Source organism: Pteronotus mesoamericanus, unplaced genomic scaffold, assembly GCF_021234165.1.
Source record: "Pteronotus mesoamericanus isolate MK-2021 breed Mesoamerican mustached bat unplaced genomic scaffold, CSHL_Meso_final contig_20, whole genome shotgun sequence".
NCBI classification, from domain to species: domain Eukaryota; kingdom Metazoa; phylum Chordata; class Mammalia; order Chiroptera; family Mormoopidae; genus Pteronotus; species Pteronotus mesoamericanus.
In genome coordinates, this window is record NW_026555085.1 from 5349535 (window position 1) to 5375000 (window position 25466).

A 25466-nucleotide genomic window follows, 5' to 3' on the forward strand; every position below is an offset into this window, starting at 1 on the left:
TGGGGCTGACTCAGGGCCCTGAGGCCAGAGACAAGGCTGAGGAAGCCAAGATTCGGACAGTTATCCAGGTATCAAGTTATTTGCCTGACCTTGGCCATTCCCTCTCAGAGTTGACTTCAAGCCTAGCTTCCTGAAGTACTGCTTTTCAAAAGGAAAAAGAATCAAATCCACACCCAAGCCCAGATCCTGCACACATTCCACCCACAATCTACCACTGCCTGTAAAATTATTTTCTACTTGCTACTTCTGGTTCCCCCAAACCTACAGTGTTACTCAATCAAAGGCTACCAATTGACTTCGTAGTGTTTATTTCTAAGGGACCGTCCCAGGCTACTGCCCCCACAGGAGACTTAACACTAAATAAAAGAGCTTGACCTCCTACCCTTTTCCCAGCTAGTAGCATTCACCAGCCAAAACAGCCTTGGGGCTAGGTAACCAATGTCACAGCTGGATCCCCTCACATCCAGTAGCCAACGCCATGGCTGTTAGGGGTGAAGCCGTCTGGCTGCCTTTGTCTCTCTGGCTCAGAGAGAGTGCTGCTATAAAGATCCAAAATGACTGACTCCAAGCAGGAAAATGATCATTTAATAGAAGTATCCGTACTCCTTGGGGAATGCCATGAAAACTAATCAGCTTTGACCATCCTGATTCTCCACCAGAAGAAGCTAAGATAACTTTAATTCCTCTCTCCCTATCACTTGCATCTCTTTTAGAAAGCCAGTTGGAGTGGTTCACAATTTCTGCCTTTAGGGTCTGGCTTCGCCTTGCCATACATATATGAACACACTTCCTGCAGTCTTTTATTTGGTTTGTTTTCTGGGACCTGCAAAAGATTTCCACAGTACGGAAAGTATAGACCTCGAGTCTTCTTAACTGATGTCAAGCAAGACAGATTTTGGTGAGCAGTGAAGACCTGCTAACGTCCACCAAGTTTAATTTAGGTTCTCCAGGTTGTGGGGGTTAAGAAGCCAGGCAATGCTGCTTGCTGAACCTATGGCAGAAGCCAGCCCTGGGGCATCAAACTAGGGATTATGTGGACTGACTGAGGAGTCAACACTCAGGGACTCTCTAGGCCTTTACAGGTAAAATAGAAAAAGAGGAAGTGGAATGATGGGAATCGTTCCTGAGTCAGGCCAGAGGCCACTCTGCAGGATGGGTGTGTACAGGGCCACAGTACTGTAAGGCTTCGTTTATCTTAGTACAAAACCTGCCCTCATCTGAAAGGGAATGGGAAACCATTTCTGCAGGGGCTCTGAGCACAAAGTGATGCATATCGGAAAGATACTTATATCCTCAGCAACATGGAATCCCTTTCACTTCTCTGTCTCCCTCCTTCTGTATTATTAGACCAGGCCCATTCCCTAAACCTGAAGGAACTCAAGAGTCAGGAGAAAACTGACCAGAGTCTGAACTTGAGCTGCCACCTGCCCCAGGCCTACAAATCCTCAGAGGTGGCTATTGAGCTGTGACTGCTCTGACTTGCCCAGGTTTGGTTTAGTTTGATATGGTGGAGGGTCAGATTTGTTGCTTAAGGTTCAGTAGTACAGATCTGAATCTTTGGCCCTAATGAAACTTTGTATCCAAGAATTATTCTCCATATGCATGTTTGAGATGATTCTAGAATGGATTAGAAGGTCATATCTCAAAATGTCAGAAAACATTATAGAGCAATCAGACTTTCCTATTTGCTGCTTAACCTCAATATAAGAGGCTCAGACTAGGGGAAGGGAGACAAAGGATAACCAACCATAAGCAGAAAGTAATGTTAGCCTGCTTGGCTTATTTCTTAAGCATAGTAAGAAAAAAGTGGATGCAAACAACACAAGGATATCTTTAAATTCAACCTGTCTCCATGGTAGCACAGCCTGTCCTTGTGCCATTGTTTGAACTAGAAACCCTTTAAGAAAATACACGATTAGAGGGAATAGAATCCCCAGTTCTGTTATCAGCTTATCTAGACAACACAGACTTACAGCAGTATGGACAAGCTGAAAACCGTTCTTTTGTGTGAGCTAAACTGAAGTTTCAGAATAACCATCATGTGGGAGGCTTTTTTTTTTTCATGTAGAAATCTCAAAATATTGTATTTATACATGCCTTCCACTGCTGCCAATATTGTAAGCATCTCCTACACAATCAACAGTAAATGATGCAGTTCATAGACTATTTTGCACTTGGGAAAAATATGTATCTGAACTTGTAAAAAGAAATGTTTGGATTTTGTATTATGATTATTATTATTATTATTATTAAAAGACTAAATGAAACTCCTCTGCCTGTCATCTTTTCCTCTGTCTCAATAGCTTATCCTAGAGCTGGAAAAAGCTTTCAAGACACCAAGTGTCTTCTAGCTTCTACACAGGACTTACTCAAATTTTTCATTTATCCACCTTATTCCTAATGGTTTTGGAATTTGAAGAAACTTGTCTCTCTCGTCTATTTTTAAAAGCAATATCAATAATTATCCTGAGGGGAATCTAGAGCATAGGGGAAATTGAGGATATTGTTCCTCCTCATCACAGTACATTTTCCAAAATCTGGCCAAGCCACAAGTAGCTCAGATACCTCCCTACCTAAGATATCCCACCTCTAGCAAAGTACCTGCATCAAGACTCACTGAAAGTTGTTCTTTTTATGCAGTATATTCTTAACCATCAAACAAAATTCTGAAATACAGATCACTACAGGGCACGCAAGAGCAATCTCAGATCTCATAAATGAGCAGTCCCAATTGCCAGGTTCAAATGACAGGTAAATCTTAATTGTTGCAATTTTATAATTCTCTGACATGAATTTTATTGGGTTTAATATCTTCATGATACAGCTAGCCACTTAAGAGGAACAAGGAAAAAAATCTACCTGATCAAAAATATGATGGGTTGGACTACCAGGATCCTGAGTTTCCCCCTTTAGCGTCTATAAAGGAAATAAGTGCATTCATTCCACAATTATTGAGCTCCTGTTACATTCCAGGCATTGTTCATCAGGCTATCATAGCTTGATAACAATTGCCAGTGGAGTATGGGTCTGCCTGTATCAAGTAGTCTTTAAAGTGAGGTACATGAACACTTTCCAAAGGGTAACCAGGCAAGGAAATCAATCTGAGGAGCCCTTGCTGGGTGGCACAGTTGGTTGGGGCATCATCCCATATGCCAAAAGGTTGAGGGTTCAATTTCCGGTCAGGGCACATACCTAGGTTGTGGACGCAATTCCCAATCTGGGTGCATACAGAAGGGGCACTGGTCGATGTTTCTCACATCGATGTTTCTGTTTCTCTCTCTCTCCCCACCCCCACTCCCTCCTCTCTCTCTTTCTAAAATCAATAAACATAACCTTGAGTGAGCAATAAAAAAAGAAAAAATAAGAAAGAAAGAAATCCAAGTAGAGTTTTAAGGGAATAAATTTCCAGATCCTCAACTGAAAACTAATCTGTTTGAGAGCCTGCCAACATATTCATGCACACTTCCATTCTATATCTTCTTTCACCATAGTCCTTGTCCTACTTTACAGAAGAAAGGCATATCCCTTAACTACACTGAATTTTAATGCATGGCCAGGGTGTAAAAACCTGGGGAGTAGGAGGGAAGGGTTGTTTTTTCCTTTGATTTAAACTTATTCCCATTATAATCAGTCCTGTTACATATTTCAACTTATAAAATGTTCAGTTTTCTACTTCCTACTTGTAAAAACTGAAATTATTTGTTAACTGCTCAAAAACCCATTGTTTTTTATTAAATACATAAGAAACAGTTTGATCATGAAGTCTAACAAAATCATTGGCGTTACTTCTGATTTTTATACCCGATCATTATTTAATTGTTCCCAAAAGCCAAAATCTGAGTTCCACACAAGCACATGCCCATATTTGCCAAGGGGGTAACAAGCCTTCTATCCTACTTATCACTTAATAACTAACTAATGGATTTAGCTATACATATATGGCATTATTCCAAATTACATGAGAAATAGTACTATCTTGTGTTTATAATTTTCATATTAGGTTTAATTTTGAAACATGATTTTTTTTTAGAAAACACTTACAATGTGAGTACTTTTTTTAAAAAAAAGATTTTATTGTCCTGGCTGGTGTGGCTCAATGGATTGAGCGCTGGCCTGCAAACTGAAATGTCGCCGGTTCAATTCCCACCCAGGGCACATGCTTGGGTTGCGGGCTGGGTCCACAGTTAGGGGTGTGCAAGAGGCAACCAACCTATGCTTCTCTCATACATAGATGTTTCTCTCCCTCTCTTTCTCCCTTTCTTCCATTCTCTCTAAAAATAAATTATATTTTTTAAAATTAAAAAAAAATCTTGTTTATTTTTAGAGAGAAGGGAAGGGAGGGAGAGAAACATGATATACCAATCTCACCACCACCAACTGGGAACCTGGGCCTCTACCCAGGCATGTGCCCTGACTGGGAACTGAACCAGTGACCTTCCAGTTCATAGGCCAGCACTCAACCCACTGGGACACACCAGCCAAGACTGAAACATGTTTTTTTGTAACCCATTTTATAAGCTACAGTTCACTTATTCCCCAGTGACTTCTAGCATGTTTTTAAAATGAACATTAACATTTATTTAAATTGAAGAATAAAGTCAAACTTTTTCCTGACAGAAAGCAATTCAGACTTGGCTGATTACCATACAGGCTAAAGGTTTGAAATGAAGACTGGTTTTGCTAATCCCACAAATGGCAGGTATTTTTCATATTGAAATAGATCTGCACTTCAAAATTTTAACAAAAATATCCTGCACACATGATATAATAAAAAGTTATCAAAAATAGTGTTGGAAAGAGTATGAAAATCAGTATCTAACTAGGTTCTTCTGAGTGAAAAGATAATCATTTTTATAAGACTATAACTGAGACTAATGAACAGGTAACAAATCTTTCTGCAGGTTCGGTGGTTTCCAATTCTTTGCTTTTAATAAAATTAAAGGAATACCCTGTTTGATAGTACTTGATAATAGTATTTGGTAATAGGACACTGTGAGTGCCGGCATATGATTTAGAAATAGTTCAAAGACTAGAGAAATATCATTATAATAAATCTCTTCCTTTCCTAATTACTATGTAAACAAGGTTTCTTAGCACGTGTCTATAAAAATAAAAAACATAATACTACCATTAGGTAATATTTATCCATCAATACCTGAACTAACTGAGGAGAAACACGATGTTTCTCATTAAGAGAGACACTTTAAATAAAATTTTAAAGATTTTATTTATTTTTAGAGAGAGGGGAGGGAGGGAGAAAGAGAAGCAGAGAAACATCAATGAGTGGTTGCCTCCTGCACGCTCCCCTACCGGGGACCTGGCCCACACCCCAGGCATGTGTCCTGACAGGGAATCGAACAGGCGACCCTTTCTTTGGTTTGCAGGCGGACGCTCAATCCACTGAGCCACGCCAGTTAGGGTTTATTTTTAATTTTTAACTTCCTTTTAATATTTCCTTAGGTTTCTGAGAATACTCCATTCGTAGCCCCTTCCTGGTGGAAGGAAGGAAATAGTAAAAGGGCTTGGTTTTGTTCACTCCAACTTAGTCTACAAGCGGTGTAACTGGTTTTGAGTCTGGGGGTGGGGCTGACGAGGGAATGCGAGAGAACTCAAGAGGACCATCAGGGGACCCTCCCTAACGAGTCAAGTCCCTCACAGGTCCTCAACGTCATCGTTTTCAACCAGGAGCTAATAATACCTGCAATTGCTTCCTTCTGGGGGTTGGCTCAAAGTTCGAAGGCTGCGGATTGTGCACCGTAAAGCGCTTAGGAACGGAAAGGCGCAGGAGGATGCCTAGGGCTCTGCGCCCCTAGGATTGTGTCCGTGGTACTCGTTTCGGGCAGCTGGACCCGCGGAAATTGCTTCCCTCACAGATTGCCTCTCCTGAGCTCCTCGGCTCCTGAGGCGCACCTTCTATCCCGCAGGTCGCCGACGAAACAGCGCGGAGCCCTCGGGACCTCGGGCTCCTCCCCACGCCCTACTCGGGTCTCAGGTGTACCCGCTCCCTTGGCGGGACAGGTGGAAGTTCCGCATTGCTATAGCGACGACCCGGCCCGCAGGCCGGCCTAAGCCCTGATCGAGGCGTCGTGGCGTCATCACGCCCTCCCCAGGCGCTCGGCCTCGCGGGCCGTACGTCACCCTGGGCGGGAGGTGGGGCTGCGAAGGGCAACGTCAGAGCCCAGCCGGCCGTGTTCCAGGGGCCCGGGAAGCAGGATAAATAGGACGGCAGCCGCGGCGACTGGGGGTCTGGGGTGGAGCGTGCCCTGTGTTTTGTATACGGGTTCCGGGGCTCGGTAGAGGCGCGGCGAGAGGAGAGGAAAGTGCGGTGGCCCTGGAACCTGGATATCGCGCGAGGCAAGCTGCGCGCGGGCGGGCGGGCTATGGCGCAGGCGGGTTACGGGGCCGGCGCTGGTAGCGGGGCCCGGTGCATGGCGGTCTGTCGGCGGAGTCGCCCTCGGGGGCTGTCAGGTTGGTGGCTCTGGGAAGTGTGGGTCCACCGTGCCCAGGTGGGAGGCCGGGCGGGCGCAGAGCCCCGGGAAGTTCCCGAGCCCGTTGTGCCCACCCTTCTCCTGTCCTAGCCCGACATCCGGGCGGCTGGACGGCGGCCTGACCCTTCCCCACCCCGGGTCCTGGCCCCCATCCCTACCCTCTATTCCACCCAGAGACTCCTTCCCCACGACTCCAAACCCCCCCTTCCCCGGTGACTGCGCCCGCCTCCACCTCCGTGACCCCACATCCCACCAACTGACCGTAAGACCTCACCATGTTACCTTCAGTTCTTAGTCATTGATTCTGACAACCCAGATAGTTCCCCAGCACTGCCCAGGGACCCCACCAACTCAGTGACTCCCTCAGCTCTATCTAATACAGTGACTCCGTACCCGAGATCCCCACACCCTTCCTTAATGACCGCAAACCTTTTCAATGACCCCACTGGCCCAGTAACCTATCCAGTTCTACTCTCTTCTCCCACAAACTCGGTGACTCTTAAGCCCTACTCCAGTAGTTTCCCACCCAGTCATCCACAAACCTTTAGTATCTGTTCATCCCTTATTTGCCCTGTTACCTCATGATGCTCATTCCATGTTCCCCCTTCATCCTAACGTCATCCCCACTGACATCCCTCTGCACCCCAGCCTCCCAGTGTCAATCAGCACGTGACTTAAAAGTGCCCTAGCACCATGCCGGTGCCAAGGAAGATATGGATATGAATATTAAGTAGTAATAGTTGAAGGCATCGAGGAAATCTGCATTGAGTGTACGGGCCCAGATTCAAGTCCCTAGCTCTGCCACGGTTGTGTTTTGGGAAACTAGGAGAAGCCCCTTTCTCACTCTGGACCTCAGTTTCTCATCTGTATTGTAATGTGGGTGAGTTAAAGGATCTCAGAGTTTACTTCGAGCTGTGAAATTCTGCAGTTCTCAGTGAACGTAGTTGTTTGCAATCATTTTTGTGCCCTTCCCTAGGAGTTTACTCTTGTAACCTCACCCCAGCGTCTACTTGATTAATGAACCTTATTCTCTCACTCCCTTGACCCCTTGCACTCTTTAATAGTCCATACCCATTTCCCTTGATCAGGCCCCATCAGTTAACATGTTTGCCAAGCAGGATAGCAGAGTGCTTCAGCTCCAGGCATTGATGTGGTAAGAGACCTGGATTCTAGTATGACTGTAGCCCTTTCTTCAGCCATGGCACCTCAGGCATACCATTTTGCCTCTCTGGACCCTCAGTCTCCACCTGTTAACTGAAAATAATAGTAGTGCCTAAGATAATGCATGCAAAGCATTTGACACCTTGCCTGGTACACATTTACCTTTCAACAACCCCAAGAGGTGGTTATTACCTCCACCACCATTTTCCATGTTTGTTTGTTTTGGGTTGGCTTTAAGCAAATGAAGAACCTGAAACACACATAAGTACCAGAACTGGGATTTGAACTCAGTCTTAAAAACTCACTTGTTCCATTATCTCTTTTGCCCTCAAACCTACCTAGTTTTCTAGGTCACCATCAGCCCCTTGTTTCTTATTTTCTAATAATTCTAAGCCCAACATCAACTCATTCCACGAACCCCAAGGTTTCTGTTATCCCATTGTTCATGACTTTTGACCTCATATGCCCTGAGCTCTCTGCATCTTAATACATTACCCTGTTCATTCTCTGCCCAGATACCATCTCACCCTGTGAGTCCCTGGAGCTCCCAGCCCTCCATTAGCTTACTCACCCTAAGGTGTCTCACACCTCATGGGCACTTCATCCCAAATCCTTTCATCCTGCTAAGCTCCTTACCCACAGGAATTCATATATTCTAAAACCCTCTATCCCAGCAGTCTTTCCTCATAGGATCTCTTCCTATTTTCAGTCTCTTAGTGTTCTAGCTACCTCCCTTCTACCATCCTCAGCCACAGCTGTTACCCAAAACTTTTATCTATAGTTCACCTGGGGAGCTCCTTCACCCAGCTATAACATACACACCCTCCCATCCTAAGATCCTTCTTTTTACACCCTGTCCAATATGCTGTGAGACCCTGCCTCTCAGATTCCTGAGTCTCTTGACATTTTCCTCCTTTTCACCACTGATGTCCTTTTCAAATTGGAATCACCCTTCACCTTTTCCCTCTCCCTGTATCACTGTCACTTCTCAGCAGTGCCTTTTTCCTGCCTTCCTCTTATTTTTCTCCCAACCATTTTCATCTCACCAATCTGAATAACATTGATTATGATGTAAACCCCCTTCCATTCCCAACTCTGCCCTTTTTCCACTGTCCTGTGCGCCTAACTCCAGGACCCCATGAACAGCCCAGCCACTCAGCTCTCCTTCCTTCACACACAGCACTGTCCAAACCATTGGTTTCTTTGGCCTATCCAAAGAACTGCACTTTCTTGGAAAGTTCTGATAATAGATCTCCAAGGTCACAGTCATTTAGAGAGACCTTAGAAGTTCTTAATCTAGCCTCGTCTCCTTGACCCGCTCCCACGGATCCTGTCCTGTTTATAAAACTGCCTGCTGTATATGCCCTCAGGGTAGAATGCTTTGAGTGTCAGCTTCTGCCTGCATTGAATTAGCTCCATTGTTTTCCAAGCCCAGGGAGGGCTTTCCTGTCCTCTCCCACCAGAAGACAGGATGGTGAGTAGCAAAATGTGACATTAAAGATCAACATCTAAAAGTCTGTTCTGTGGGTCACCAAGTTCCCGGGTCTCCTATAATGTACGTATTGACTCTACAACAATAAATACAGCAGAGGGCAAAACTAGAGTTAAGGAAAGGGTAAATCCTGGGGTCTACAAATTATGTGGCTTTATTTTTTAAAAGGAATTTTTGCCTTAGGCTTATTTAATCTTTCTTAGGGCACAGTACATAGTCTGCCTGGCATCTTTGGTACTTGTGTACTCTTCTCACCCCACCTCCCACTTCCACTGTGATTTCTTTGAGAACAGAGAACTGGGTTTTCTTTGCTTTCTGTCCTCTTAATCCTGTCACTCATATTTAGCAGGGAGTCAGTAAAGACTTAAAGGATTGAATGAACACATTCAGAAAATTTGCATCAGTACAAACAAGTGAAAATAGTTTACATATACTCTCGTCTTGTAGCCACAACAACCCTCTCCCCAAGTCCTTCCACAGGTGACATGGGCAAGTCCCTTGAGTTTAACCATCTGGAGTTTAGACACCTTTTTTTTTAATCATTGCTCCAGTGAGGGAATGGTGTAAGTGCTCAATTTCACTGTATTTCTGGTAAGATTAGCAGTTGGTTGACATAGTTGCTAGAATACTGTGGTTATAAGGCCAGGGTCTGTCATACATAGATAGACCAGTTCTCAAAAAACAGCTAGATGAAATATTTAGAGGGGGTTGCAGAAACAATAGAGGAAACCAAATTGACAAAATGTCGGTAATTGTTAAAGTTGAGTAATAGGTTCTTGGCTTCATTATACTATTCTTTCTACTTTTGTGAATGTTTGGAATCCATAATAGAATTGTAAAAAAAAAAAACCAAAAAACAAAAAACAAACCTCTAAAAACAGCTAGGTGAACAAGTGAGAGTTTAGCTCAGTTTCTTGGAAAACACCTCAAAGTAAATGAGCTGCTGTTGCTGAGTCAGTACCATGACCTAGGTTAGTAGTATATTTAGTCCTGGCCTACCTTTGACCTCTTCTGTTTGTGAGATACCAGTATGCTAAATACAAAAATTAGCACCGTGGAGATTTCTCTACTGGGTATCCTGGGAACTGTACCTGGCAACAAGCACCTGTGTCTCTGGTCCTTCCCTGCTTCCCAGCCCAGTTACGGTTTCTGGTGGTAAAGAACTGGACTGCACCTTGGAAGGTGAGGCAGCGAGGGAGGTGAGAGAAAGTTCAGAACTCAGTTAGGTTCTTCTTCTGGTCTAAAGCCTTTAGATTCCTGGAAGATCCTAAAGGTATGGAGGTTTATTCATTTACTCATCCATTCCACAAATGTCTAGTGAATGCCTGCTAGGTCCAGGTACTTTTCTAGTAATTGAGGATAGAGTAATGACTAAAAGAAAGTTTCATTACTTAAGGAACTCATCCTTTGGGGAATGGATGAGGGAGAAACTTACAATAAACAAATAAATACTGAAAACATTAAGCAGAGAAAGGAAATAGAGAATACCAGGAGTCAGGGTATTAAATTTTAAATAGAATGGTCAAGGAAAGTCTCACTAAAAACGTAACATTTTAGCAAAGACCTGAATGAAGTTAAGGGGTGAGCCGAGCGTATATGTGGAAGCGATATATTCCCATCTGTGGGAACAGCAAGTAGGAAGCACCTGCGGCAGGAGATTGCTTGGGATATTTGAGAAGCATGAGGATGCCAGCCTCATGGCATCCATGGCCATGAGTATGGCTGCAGCAGAGTAATAAGAGAGGAAACATAGCAGGAGATACAGGAAGGGGAATGCATTAGTGGCAGGTTATGTTGGACGTCATAAGCACTGAATTTTATTATGAATTGTGAGTGAGATGACAGCCATTGGAGGGTTCTAGGCAGATAAATGACGTGAACTGACATAACGGATCATTCTGGCTGCTGCGTTGAAAATTGTAGGAGCCAAGGGTGCAAAAAGGGAAACTGGTTAGGGGCTACCACAATAGTCCAGGCAAATGAAATCGGTGGCTTGGACCCAGAGGAAGACAGTTGAGAAGTGGTTGGATTCTGGGTATACAGGGTGGAGCAAAACTAGGTTAACAGCTGTTTGTATGGAAAATCATGCAATAATTAATAAGTAATAATACAAGAATAAACTTTCTGTACTCACAACTGTAAATCTACTTTTGCCCCACTGGATTTTGAAAGAGGAGCTAACAGGATTTGCTGATGGATTGGGTGCAGCATGTGAAATATTGTAAATAGAGGAGTTGAGGATAGCTCCCTCATTTTTGGCCTGAGCAACTAAAGGATGGAGTTCTCATTTAGTAGAATAGGGGAGTCTGGAGGAAGGGCGAGTTGTGAGAAGGGGGAAATAAGGAATTCCCTTTTGAATGTCAAATTTGAGATTTTTTGGTTATTGGAATGTTGAGTAAGCAGTTGGATTTTCAAGTCTGTTACACATCAGTAAACTTCCGCGCTCCTGGGAACTAAAAGAACATTACTAGTGGGTAAGAGACAAAGGAGTATGATGGGGAAACGCTGGCGCTTCGAGAGTGGGGCCGGCTCCACCACCATGTAGCTGTGTGATCTTTTGGGACTCCTGCAGTTGTGGCCTCTGTATCTTTATCTGCAGAACAACTGCTTTAGATGGGACGAGAGCTGCCTTCTTAGCCCCTCCCCTTGTGTGGGCTGATAAATTAGTGCTTAAAGAAGATAATATATCTGTCTATCTAAGATCATTTTGGAAACTGCTGAGCTTTACACAAGGTGACAGCATTGGTGTTAAGATTTTTCCTTTCTTCACTAAAAATGCAGAAACTCCCTGTCATGCACTGGGCACTATGCTGAACCGCTGTGTGTGGTGACAGAGAAGATACATCCCTGCTTTTAAGCTGCCTATTGTAGCTTCACTGCTAAGTAAGAAGGGAACAAGCTGGAGTCTGTTGATCTCGTGTGACATCAACCATGGAAACCTTGTTATTGACCTGGGTCTGGGAGAAAACAGTGAATGTGGATGTCAGAGATGAGGCAAGGTGGTCTTATTCCAAGTGAGGAAAAAGTGGTCATCCTACCTGGTGCTGGTGGAAGGGTTGGGGAGGTGTGACTCAGTTCCTTTCCTCCTCCATCCTTTCATTCAACATTTACTCCTCTGCCAGGAACTTCTCTTAAGGAACTCAGTTCCAAAGTAGACGAAAAGCTTCAATTCTGGCCTCACGAGTTGCAATTACATTTAGTTCACAATAAGTGGCACTAATTTAGGATTTAGATTTGAGCTAAATAGCTCACTTAGCTATATGATCTAATAGTATTATTCATTTAGTATCTGTGGGCACATTCTTGGTTAGGTGCTGATTAAGTTGAAATGCATGCTTTCCAGGAACTGAAATTATAAGCAGTATAACAGAAAGTAGGAATGTGTTCTTCTCCTTGCTGCACCCCAAAGAGTCAAGTTTAAGAAAAATGTATCGTGGCACGTTAATCTCACTTCTGGAAGCACAGTCACTCCAATGTGTTTACCCTGTGTCATTTAGCTGTTGATGTTTATATTATAAAGAGAGTGTCTGAACAGCTAAACAAGGCTAACTGAGACACAAATCCAAGTGCAACTGAAGCCATTGTCTTTAACTGGTGGCATTAACCTACTGACAAAACCTCAGATGCCTCTTGCCCTGGCCAATATCAATAAAGGTTCAGAAATGTGTGGATCTTATAAACGCTATGCAGTCGTCTTTGTTTTGCTGGTAGAAGTGCAGTTCAGAATCAGAGCTGCAGTGTTGGATGTGGCATTCAAAGCCTCACAGCACTGTAGACTATCACAGCTGGAAGCCAGAGTGCTGCTTCTAGTGCCTCTGGGTTAGCACCCCAAACTTGCCCTCAGTAAACGATTCATCTCCAAGAAGCCCAGATAGAACTTTTTAGCTTGGTAGTGTTTCTTACTGCATAACCTTTTATTTGTTGGAAGTCCCTGCTACTTTGGGATTTTGATAAAGCATGAGACCCATGCAGTTAAGATAAGAACCAAGGAACTGGGGTGCCCCTTGAGATTGAGCAACTGACCTGAGGCTTAGATGTGGAAGGTGTGGCAGGGGTATCTGAGACCAGAGTTCTCTTGGTCTGAGATCGGCCTCTTAACCTAGGACATACTGTCTTGAGACCTTAAAAACAGTGAGGAGGAAGGCAGCCCCTGCTTAGCCACCACTCCCCACATTGTGGCCAGGCTAGGACATGTGTGTTGAAGCCAGTATGTCCCCAGGTCCCATGTAGATTTGCTGTTGCCTCATGCTCAGCTTGATGAGCTTTCCATATGATACTCCAGAATGACATCCATGAATTGTGAAGCTCAGTTTTCAGATGCGGTCTTGCTGCAAACCTGTAACATAATGGAATCTATCCTGTCAGCACTGAACTAGCCATGCCGCCCCAGTGGAGAATCATAAATATTCCTGTAGCCAACAAAAGGAGTACGGAGCATGCGTGTAGACTTTTTTTAATTCATTTGTTTTTTTTTATTTTACATAGGTAATGCATTCATGAGGGTTTAATTTTTTATGTATAAGAGATATACAGTGAAAAGTGACCCTTCTATCATTTTGCCCTTATCATTCAGTTATCCTTCCACAAGCAACGCTGGTTAGTAATTTCTTTTTCTTTATCTTTAAAAAATATTTTATTTATTTATTTTAAGAGGTAAGGGGGGGAGAGAACTAGAGGAAGAGAAACATCAATGTGCCTCTCATGTGCCCCCTACTGGGAACCTGACCCACAACCCAGACATGTGCCCTGACTGGGAATCAAACTGGCAACCCTTTGGTTTGCAGGCCAGCATTCAATCCACTGAGCCTCACCAGCCAGGGCCATTTATGCTATTTCTAATTTTTCCTATTTTTGCATACAAGGCTGCCATGAATAACCTTGAACATGTATCATGTTGCACACAGCTCTGTCTGCCGCGTAGACTAGACATGACATTGCTGGGTCACATGGTATATACATTGGTAGTTTTGACTGATGCTGCAAAATTGCCCCACATAGAGTTTGCACCAGTGTGTACCCCCAGGAGCAATGTATGACTCTGCCTATTTTCCTTACAGCATCATGACATTGCTTTGAGTTAATATATGGAGTGCACTCTCCCTCCCAGGAGCATGCCCATGCCTTTCTTCTAAACTTCAAAGGTCCTTACCAGGCTTGTGTCCAGGAGCGCAGGGGGCAGCGGCAGCTCATTGGGCTACCTCCTGAACCTGTCTGCAGGCCCCCTTTTCTCTGACTTCCCAGTGAGCCAAAGCAGCCCTGCCCAGGTCTCTCCAGTTGCTTCTTCTATCCTAAGCCTTTCCTAGTTTCACTGTCCCCAGCCTTCATAAACATACCCTCAAAATTTAAAAAAAAATGTATATATAGATTACCTAGAGATCAAGATAGAATACTGAATCATAGAACCCCACTATGATACTATTCCACAAGACAAAAAGCACAACAGCCCCATTTGAAGAATATTGCATTTTAAAATATATCCAAATGAGATAACTGGACCTCTGCTCTTTATAAGAGAAGAAAGGAAGAAAAAATTTAGGGGAAGAAGTTCCCAACCTCAGTACTTAGACTGGCATGAATTAGAGGCAGAAGAACTATATATTCTGCCTCTACTTCATGCTACCTAGGAGGGATGAGAAGCAGGTAGTAACAGGAAGGCTGTGGGGAGAACAAAGGAAAACCCTGAGAGGGAGAAGCTGGTAACCAAGCAAACGGGTTTAGTGTCTGAAGAACTAAACTAAACTAAAGAATTGCCTCTCAGCTCAATGCTGTTATCTTTTCATTTCAGTGACTTAATCTTTTTTAAGATTATACCCTTCCTTTCAGCAGCTGTTCATTTCTTTTTAGCCTCTTCTACCATTGTCTCACTTGGAGTTACGGCTTCTGTGAGCTGGAACTGTATGAATGTTCCTTATGTCTTTTTTCACTGAGCATTCATTTGTTAACCCTCCTCCATTAATCCAGATGGTTCATGGTTCTTGTCTAAAACATTTAAACAAGCATCCTTGTTCAAATAACTTTTGTTTTCTGTGAATTCTTTTTGTGAAATGAATTATGGAGAGGGGAATATTAGCTCTCAGATGCTGAACCTTCCCCACTGGGTTAAGCATTGACAGACCACTCTCTGGCGAGCTGGAGCAGTCTCCAGTGCCATCAGCAATGCATGCTTCTGCCTGCCTGCCTGCCTTTGCCAACATCCAGAGTTGGAATTTTTTTTATTAATAGACTTTATTTCTTAGAGCAGTTTTAGGTTTACAGAAAAATTGAACAAAGTACAGAGCATTCCCATATACTTCCTCACACCCCCTGTTCCCAGCTTCCCCTGTTATAACCTGAAATATCTCAGATATTTCATGTTCAGTTTCAGACCACCACAGTAAAGCAAATAAAGCAAGTCACAGAAATTTTTTGGTTTCTTTGTGCATATAAAAGTTATATTCACACTATACTGCACCCTATTAAGTGAGCAATAGCATTATATCTAAATAAAAACAGTACACATAACTAATAAATGCTAACCACTACCTGAGCCTTCAGTAAGTTATAATCATTTTGCTGGTGGAGGGTTTTGCCTCAGCATTGATGGCTGCTGACTGATGAGGGTGGTGGTTGCTAAAGGATGAGGTGGCTGTGGCAGTTCCTTTTAGACAACAGTGAAGTTTGCAGCATTGATTGGCTCTTCCTTTCACGAATGATTCTCTGTAGCATGCAATGCTGTTTGATAGCATTTTACCCACAGAACTTTCAAAATTGAAGTCAGTCCTCTCAAACCCTGCCACTGCTTTACCTACTAAGTCTATGTAACATTCTAAATCCTTTGTTGTCATTTCAACAGTCTTCACAGCATCTTCACCAGGAATAAATTCCATCTCAAACTACTTTCTTTGTTCATTGATAAGACTCCTTATCTGTTGAAATTTGATCATGAGATTACAGCAATTCAGTCACATCTTCAGGCTCCACTTCTAATTCTGGTTCTCTTGCTCTTTCTATCACATCTGCAGTTACTTCTTCCACTGAAGTCTTGAACCCCTCAAAGTCATCCACAAGGGTTGGAATCAACTTCTTCCAAACTCCTGTTAATGTTTACTCAGTAAGTTGCTACAAACCTTCAATTTTTTTTTTAAAGCCAATATCTGTGAAGCACATTGACAGAAAGTATGCCTGTATTAACGTCTTGCACCGGTGTGTTACATTTGTTACAATTGATAAGCCTAGTATCAGTACCTTATTATTAACTAAAGTCCTAGTTACGGTTCACTCTTTGTATTATACATTCTATGGATTGTGACAAATGCATAATGTCAGGGATCCACCGTTACGATGTCATACAGAATAATTTCACCACCCAAAAATGTCTAGTGCTCTACCTGCTCATCCCTTCTGTCCTCCTTCTGCACTCTTGGCAACCAGGGTTTTTTTTTTTTTTAACTTGGCATCCAGTTTTTTCACTGATATTTTTACTGTTTCTATAGTTTTGTGTTTTCCAGAATGTCTTATAGTTGAACTTGCATGTAGCCTTTTCAGGTTGGCATCTTTCACTTCGTGAAGTGCATTTAAGGTCCTTTCATGTATTTTTGTGACTTAATAGCTCATTACTTTTTATCACTGAATAATATTCCATTATACAGATACCACAATTTGTTTATTAAAGAACATTTTGATTGCTTCCTGTTTTGGGCAATTATGAAAAAGCTGCTGTAAAGATAAGTTTTTGACTCATTCAGGTAAATATCTAGGAGTAGGAATTGTTGGACTATTTGGGAAGAGTATTTTAACTTTGTAAGAAACTGCCAAACTGTCTTCCAAAGTACCATTTTGCTGTACCATTTTCTATTCCCACGAGTTATGAATAAGCTGTTCCTCCACATACTTGCCAGCATTTGGTGTTGTCAGTGTTTTGGATTTTGGCTATCCTAATAGGTATATAGTGATATCTCATTGTCTGTTGGATGTTAAACCTCTTACTTTGTCTTTTTGGTAATTTAATAAGTAAAATATCACCATGATTGTTCTTTCTTGTTCTTTAATTACTAATGAGAATGAACCTTTTTTATTAGGTTTTTCTTTTTTTTTTTTTGGTTTTGAATTCAAATTATAGCCTAACTTGTCCAGTGGGAATTTGATATTGTTCCTAGAGGTTTGCATGTATCTGCACGTTATTTTTTTCACCCAATTTTTAAAATTTGTGGCAAAGTACACATAACATAAAACTTACCATTATAATCATTTTAAGTGTACAGTTCAGTTGCATGTGTTTTTAATATCATTTCTTATGTTTTATTTATTTAATATTTTCCCCTAATGTTTTTTTTTAAGACTAACTCTTCTTTTGGCTTGATTTTCTTTTGTCTTCTTTTCCTTGTTAGGATCTGGATATTGTTCCATTTTAATGAACTAATGGAGTAAATTTACTTTTTGTCACAGTGATGTTTCTAAATAACTGTGATGATCCAGTTTCTCTTGATGGTGATGGAATGTTTCATTTTCTTATTTTTTTAAAGATTTTATTTATTTTATTTTTAGAGAGGGGAAAAGAGAGGGAGAGAAACATCTATGTGAGAAATAAACATCTGTGGGTTTGCCTCTCGAATGCACTGCGACCTGGGACCAAACCCTCAACCAAATCATGCGCCCTAACTCATGGGAATCAAAAAGCAACCTTTCACTTTGCTGGAAGATGCCCAGCCAACTGAGCCACACCAATCATGGCGAATGTTTTATTTTCAAATAGCTATTAAGCCAGTGGTGACCCCAGGCTGACTTCCAGAAATAGTCAGATATAACTTCATCATATTTGTACTAATTTGCTTGTTTGTATAAAAACAAATCCTCAGGATGATCCTTCCAAAATGCCTTTATTCTGGACTTTTCTTTTCATGGGCAAAACGTAGTTTTGAAACTCAGCCATGATTGGGGGTTTACAAACTAAGGTCTTAAAATTCAGTTAAACATATGACTGAAAATAAGATCTTTAAGTTATCTGTTTTAGTTTAAATGAATTCTGTTCTGTAGTAAAGGGGTCTGCATCTTCACAGCCCTTTTGAAATTGAAAGTAATCCATTTTGTCTAATTACTCCTTTTTCTGTCACTAATTCAAATCTATTAAACTGTAGTAACTAAATGGGAACCATATTAAAAAGTGATTTGGGCTTTTTACATCAGCGGGCCTTTTGAAAAGACATGTTTAGCTGATGTTTTAAATGCATGTGTTATGTTAATGCAAGTTTCTGTTAATTTCATGTTTTCTCTAGTGTTTGTAAACCCATAGAACCAAGCCTGTTTCACTAGGGTTTTGTGTGTTCATTGAAGTCTTTTTCTATAATAACAAATACCGAATAATTTTAGTACAACACTTCCAAATCTGGTTCTAATTTGCCACTTGACTCTCTCAGACTTTATTTCTCCCAACCTAATGCTATTTGTCCTCTCTGAGAAGTTTTCTATATTCCCAAATGAGGAATTTTCTGAGTGAAACTTAAGTTAGAAAAAAAACATTTTTTTCTAAGTTGAACATTCTTCTCTTTCCAAGAATTTTTTAAATTTCTTTTTTCATTTCTAAATACAGTTGCCCTTCAGGCTGACTGAGACCGAGTACAAGAAAGCCTTGTTTGAATGTCCAAGGAACTCTGGTTGGCAGAAAATAATGAAAGAGTGAACAGGTGCCTTAGTCAAGGAGAAGGCTAGTTTGTGGATTAGGTTAGGTCTGAACTGTGAAGTGGAGACCGAGTGGAGAAGCAAAAATATGTGGGTATCCTTTAGTTTCCTGTCTTTTTTTTTTTTTTTAAGATTTTATTTATTTATTTTTAGAGAGAGGGGAAAGGAGGGAGAAAGAGAGGTAGAGAAACATCAATGTGTGGTCACCTGTCACGCACTCCCTACTGGGGACCTGGCCCGCATCCCAGGCATGTGCCCTGATGGGGAATCAAACCAGCAACCCTTTGGGTTGCAGGCCGGCGTTCAGCCCACTTAGCCACACCAGCCAGGGCTAATTAAGTAGCTTTACATAATGAACAAAAAAACAAGTGAGCAAAATAGAACCAGAGACTGGAAATAAAAAACAAACTGACAGTGACCAGAGGGGAGGGAAGAGGAGGATAACAGGTAAAGAAGGGGAAGGGTCAAGTCAAGGAACATGTGTAAAGGGCCTGTGGACAAAGACAATGGAGGGGCGGGGATGAGGACTGAAAGTGGAAGGTGAGGGGTAGATAGAGCAAGGGAGAGTTAATAGGGGGAAATGGGGACAACTGTAACTGAACAATAAGTTTTTTTTAACAAGTAGGTTTACAGTTTGTATGGAAATTAATAAGTAATAATACAAGAATAAACTCCACATTTTGTGTATCCACAACTGTAAACCTACTTTTGCCATACCCTCTATTATGAAGCCACAGGGCTATTTCCTGCATCAGAGCTAACAATAGGTTAAGTTCATTTAGAAATGCATCAGACAGACCTGGCTGGTGTGGCTCAATGGATTGAGCACCAGGCCTGCAAACCAAAGGGTCGCGGGTTTGCGGTCAGGGCACAGGCCTGGGTTGCAGGCCAGGCCCCAGCAGGGGGCGCGTGAAAGGAGACCACACATTGATGCTTCTCTCCCTCGCTTTCTCCCTCTCTCTAAAAATAAATACTTAAAATCTTTTTTAAAAATGCAACAAACCGAAACTGGACTTCGTGCTAGTTCTGTCAGAGTGCCCCCTTTTCATCCCTACCTTTTTGTCATACCTCTTACCTCCCCCGCCACCACCTCTCCCCGCTACCTAGTCTCTCTTCCCTATACCCAGAGCTCAGGTCATTGGGGAGCTGGTAAACCTGTCCCGTCCACCGAGAAAACCGCAGCTGCACTGCTCTCCCTTTCGCCCTTTCTTAGAGGGCCACAGGAGGTAGGAATCTAAAATGTCAAGTACAGGTGGGAGCAGTGTAGACACAGCCATCCGGAGGCAGTGACAAGTCTCTCTGACTCTGTCAGTTTCACTGTTGCTAGTTTAATACCGACCCAGGAGGATTCAGAGAAAATCGTTTGATGAAAGAAAGGGAGAAAAACGGCAATTAGATCCTTGTACATGCCTCGCAGCCATGAAGCACCTCTCACTACCCTCAGGCAGGCTCTGTTGGAAGGCAGCTTCAGACATCGGGAAAGGTTAGAGAGCAAAAGTGGACTGTTTGAAAAGTGTATATTATGAGGCTTAAGGAGGAAAGTTGAGTATTTAGCCTGGACACAACGTATAAAAGAATGGAGATTTCTTTGCTTTGGGTCTAAGAAGAGTTATTTTGGGAAATGGGGCTATCAGCTATTCCCTCTTTCCATTGTGGTCAGATCAAGAAGAACTGGGTTTAGGTTGCAGTGGGTGAGATGAAGGTTTAACAACCAATATTTGCGTGTTTTGGGATGCTGACATTGTGTCACAGCAGATTAGCAGAAGGAAGAAAAATACCTGATATTGAGAGGTACGGAGCCAGCCTCTCTAGCTTTGTATCCTAGCTTCAGCACTTGCTAGCTATGGGACAAATTACCCCACCTCTAAGCCTCAGTTGCCTCATTTGTAAAATAGGGATAATGTTCCTATACCCTCACAGGATTATTTTCAAGATGAAGAGAGTTAATGTAGGTAAAAGGCTGTGAACAGTGGCTGACACATATTAAGGGCTATTTATGTGATAAATATAATTAGCATGAGCAATGGAAAGGATTTTAGGGCCATCTGGGCTGTGCTTCACTTTAGAGATGAGGTGGCTGTCACAAGAGGTAGGATCAAGATTAGAAGCCATTTCTGCAGAGTTGTCCAGGGCTGTTGCCACTACTCTTGGCTACATTTCAGAAATGCCCATTGTTTCAAAAACATTTCCCTTTAGGCTCTTTTCCATTCCCTTCTCCTTGGAACTGGTATTTCTAGAGTACTTCCTAGGTGTATTAATTGCACTGTACTAAATGCTGACATATATGACCTCATTTAATCCTACAGTAACTTGTGAAGATTTCACTATTCTCCTCCTTATTTTATTTTTTTATAAATAACATTTTATTGGTTATGCTATTATAGTTGTCCCTTTTTTTTTCTTTCCTTTATTCCCCTCCACCCTGCACCGCCCTTCCCCCAGCATCCTCCCACCCCCTAGTTCATGTCCATGGGTCGTACATACAAGTTCTTTGGCTTCTCCATTCCCTACTATTCTGAACCTCCCCCTGCCTATTTTGTATCTACTATTTATGCTTCTTATTCCCTGTACTTTTCCCCCCTTTCACCCTCTTCCCACTTCCCGCTGATCTTAATTTTTGTGATTCTGTTCCTGTCCTAGTTGTTTGCTCAGTTTGTTTTTGGTTTGGTTTTAGTTTTTAGGTTCAGTTGTTGATAGTTGTGAGTTTGGTGTCATTTTACTCTTCATAGTTTTTGATCTTTTTCTTAGATAAGTCCCTTTAACATTTCATATAAATAAGGGCTTGGTGATGATGAACTCCTTTAACTTGACCTTATCTGGGAAGCACTTTACCTGCCCTTCCATTCTAAATGATAGCTTTGCTGGAGAGAGTAATCTTGGATGGAGGCCCTTGTCTTCCATGACCTTGAATACTTCTGGCCAGCCCCTTCTTGCCTGCAAGATTTCTTTTGAGGAATCAGCTGATAGTCTTATGGGAATTCCTTTGCAGGTAACTGTCTCCTTTGCTCTTGCTGCTTTTAAAATTCTCTCCTTGTCTTTAATCTTGGGCAATGTAATTATGATGTGCCTTGGTGTGTGCTTCCTTGGGTCCAACTTCTTTGGGACTCTCTGAGCTTCCTGGGTCTCCTGGAAGTCTATTTCCTTGACCAGATTGGGGAAGTTCTCCTTCATTATTTTTTCAAATAAGATTTCAATTTCTTGCTCTTCCTCTTCTCCTTCTGGCATCCCTATGATTCGGATGTTGGATCGTTTAAAGTTGTCCCAGAGGTTCCTAAGCCTCTCCTCATTTTTCTGAATTCCTGTTTCTTCATTCTGCTCTGGTTGAATGTTTATCTCTTCCTTCTGCTCCCAATCATTCATTTGAATCCCAGTTTCCTTCCCTTTCCTGTTGGTTTCTTGTATATTTTTCTTTATTTCACTTTACAAAGCATTCACTTTTTCCTCCACTTTGCGATCATACTCAATCATTTCTGTGAGCGTCCTGATTACCATGTGTTTTGAACTGTGCATCTGATAGGTTGGCTCTCTGTTCCTCGCTTAGTTCTATTTTTGGAGCTTTGATCTGTTCTGTCATTTGGGCCATATTTCTTTGTCTCAGCACACCTGTTACATTGGAAGGGGCAGAGCCTTAGGTATTCTCCACGGTGAGGCAACGCAGGTCGCTGGGTGGTGACATTGTATGTGGGGAATGGGTCAGAGAGGGAACTGTGCCGCTTGCTCTGCTCTCAGACAGCTGTCAGTCACTTCCCTTGCTACCCACAAGCAAATTGGGCCCTTCTGGTACTATTTCCCGGGTAGATGGGTTTGTGTAGGTTCTAGGACCCTGTGGGTCTCTCCAATAAACTCTCCTGTGAGGCTGGGAGTTTCTCCTGCTGCTGCATGGCCCACAGATTTTTACAGCCAGAGGTTTTGAGGCTTTCTTTGCCCGCACTGGAACCCTGGATTGCTGGGTCTGTCTTGCTCCCAGCTGTTCCTCCCAGTTTATCTGTACACAAATGTGGGACCACCTGGTTTGCCAGCCGCCTCCTTGCTGCACATCCTCTCTGCCCCAGCTGCCTATCTCCACCCCTCCTACCAGTCTGGATAATGTTTCTTCTTTAACTCCTTGATTGTTGGACTTCCATACAGTTAGAGTTTCTGGAAGTTCTGGTTATTTTTTGTTTTTAAATTTGTTGTTGTCCTTCTTTTGGTTGTGCAAGGAGGCAAAGTGTATCTACTTATGCCTCCATCTTGGCTGGAAGTATCCTCCTTTTTTGAGAAGTGCCATCTGAGGCTCAGAGAGGTTCGGTTACTTTCCCAAGGGAACACAGCTTCAAAGAGGTAGAGACCAGATCAGGATCCAGGCTGTCTTACTCCAGAGCCTGTGTTCTTAATCACACCCGATTTTTCTCAGAAAGTCTCAATAGAGCCCAGGTGAGCTAAATTAAACCACCATTGCTGCAGCATCTGTGGCCCCCGGCCAGAAAGATTTGGGGCCGTTTTGTAATCCCCCTCAAACTATAGTCTGCTTTGTATTCAGACCTAGGCCTCTCACATGCTTCCTTAACTTCTGACACAATGCTATTACACAAAAATAGGTTATCAAAACAACTTCTCTCCCTGATAAAGAGAATTAAAATTGAAGATCATGGGGCAAACCAAGAGGCTAGCACCAGAGCTTCCCTGAGATTGAGACCATGTGAGAATTATCAGGGCTCTGGGCCAGGGTGGGGTTACTACTTGAGTCCTAGCAAACCAAAGAAGATGGGTCAGATGTCAGAATTCACACCTAAACTGGTGGTTCTCTACCTTTAATCTCTTTAAGACACTGATGACAGTCATGGACTCCCCCCACTTCAGAAAAATGGTCAGGCTCATACACTATTTTTAGTTATCTTCAGGGTTCATAAACCTACATCTAGAAACCTCCGTACTAGGGAGCAAAGTAGAGTACTTAAAAGCCAGATGGCCTGAGTTCAAATCCTCCCCTCCCACTTAGCTGTGTGACCTTGAACAAGGTACTTACGCGTCTTGGGCTTTAATTTCCTCAATTGTAAAGTGAGGTAATAACAGGATTATTGTGAGCAGTTACATGTAAAATGCCTAGTACATGGTTAACTCTATAGCAGTGTTAACTGTTGACGGTAGTGGGATTGCTATCCCTGGAGCTTAGCCCATTCAGTAAATGTTTATGAACAGTGGAGATGCCAAGTGTAGGGTACAGCATCCCAACCAGTGTGTCACAGATGGATTATAGTTACGTGAAGAAGTTGATTCCCTCAGCCCTTGGGGCTGCCCAAGCCCCAGCTAGTATTGCTTCTGACTTCAGGCAGCAACATCCACAGTATGACATGCAAATATCCTCTCTGGGAACAGACATGAAAACAATTTGGGTAGCATTGATCGAGAAGATCAGCTGGCAGGTAGTGAGGGTCTAGTAGCCAGTGTAGATTCCAAGTCCAGAGGAATTCTTTGGATGCGTGGCAGAGAGAATCTTAACCACTGAATCTAGAGCAGTTTGCAAGTGTGAGTTCTCCAACTCCAGTAGGCTCCGCACCACGGCAGATGCAGAGGAAGCCCTGCCAGCGGGACTGTTTGTGGAGGTTTCCTTCCTCGCACATGAGAACCCTGTGAGTCATCCACAAGGATTTGTGGGGAGCCCGCAGTGAACCAGAAACCAGGCTGCGGTCCAAAGTCCTGTGCAGGCAACACATGTTGGCGATGTGGTGATAAGTACTGAAGTTGGTGGCTCTAGGAATCTGAGTGCTGGGAAGAGGTGGTGCCCAGGGCTTCAGGGACTTATAAGGGGACCCAGCTTTGCCTGCAACGTGGATTCTAAAGGCAGTAGGAAGCCATAGGAGAGTTTTAATCAAGGAAGTGATAGATTTAGGTTTGTACTTTTTATTTTCAAGTCATCCTGACAAAATGAATAGGAAACAGGCAAGAGTTTATTTGAAGACATACCTTTGGAAACTCTTATATAAGTATTCAAGAGATGAGGGGTGATAATCTCCTAAAGTAGGTACCTAGACTTTTTTTTTAATTTAGGTATGATTGGCATACAATCTTACACATTAGTTTCAGGTATACAACAATAATGATCTGATATTTGTATATCTTGCAAAATGATCACCACGGTTAGTCTAATTAACATCTGTCACCACATGCTGTTATAGAATTTTGTTTCTTGTGATAAGAACTTTTAAAATTCACCATCTTAGCAACTTTTAAATATTCAATATAGCATTATTAACTATTGTTGCCATGCTGTACATTATATCCCAAAGCTTATTTACTTTGGAATTTGTACCTTTGACTCCCTTTGCCCATTTTGCCCCCACCTATCCCCTATCCTCTATCAATCACCAATCTATTCTTTCTGTCTAGGAGCTTGAATTTGTTTTATTGTTTTTGAGGGTTTTCTTTAAATTCTACATATGTGAGATCATACAGTATTTGTCTTTTTCTGTCTGACTTATTTCACTTAGCATTCTTTTTTATAGCTGAATAATATCCCATTGTGTGTGTGTGTGTGTGTGTGTGTGTATCTCACACTTTCTTTATCCATTCATCCCTCTGTAGACACTTGGGTTGTTTCCAGATCTTGGTTATTGTAAATAATGCTGCAGTGAAAATGGGGGACATATATATTTTCAAGTTAGTGTTTTCATTTTCTTTGGTTAAATACCCAG

At 42.4% G+C, this 25466-nt stretch overlaps 1 protein-coding gene across 4 annotated transcripts in view; it reads left to right on the forward strand.

Annotated features, from left to right (window-relative positions):
- The first annotated feature begins 6164 nt into the window (after positions 1 to 6164).
- The window catches only part of ZNF76 (zinc finger protein 76), a 34362-nt gene continuing 15060 nt past the window's right edge, over positions 6165 to 25466 (forward strand). For 2 of the 4 annotated variants that reach the window (XM_054569256.1, XM_054569259.1), the window contains exon 1: positions 6165 to 6354. The gene's annotated coding sequence lies outside the window, so the exon portion shown is untranslated. Of the gene's footprint in view, positions 6469 to 16142; positions 16232 to 25466 lie in introns of all 4 variants that reach the window. The other 2 variants (XM_054569257.1, XM_054569258.1) reach the window with 2 other exon arrangements.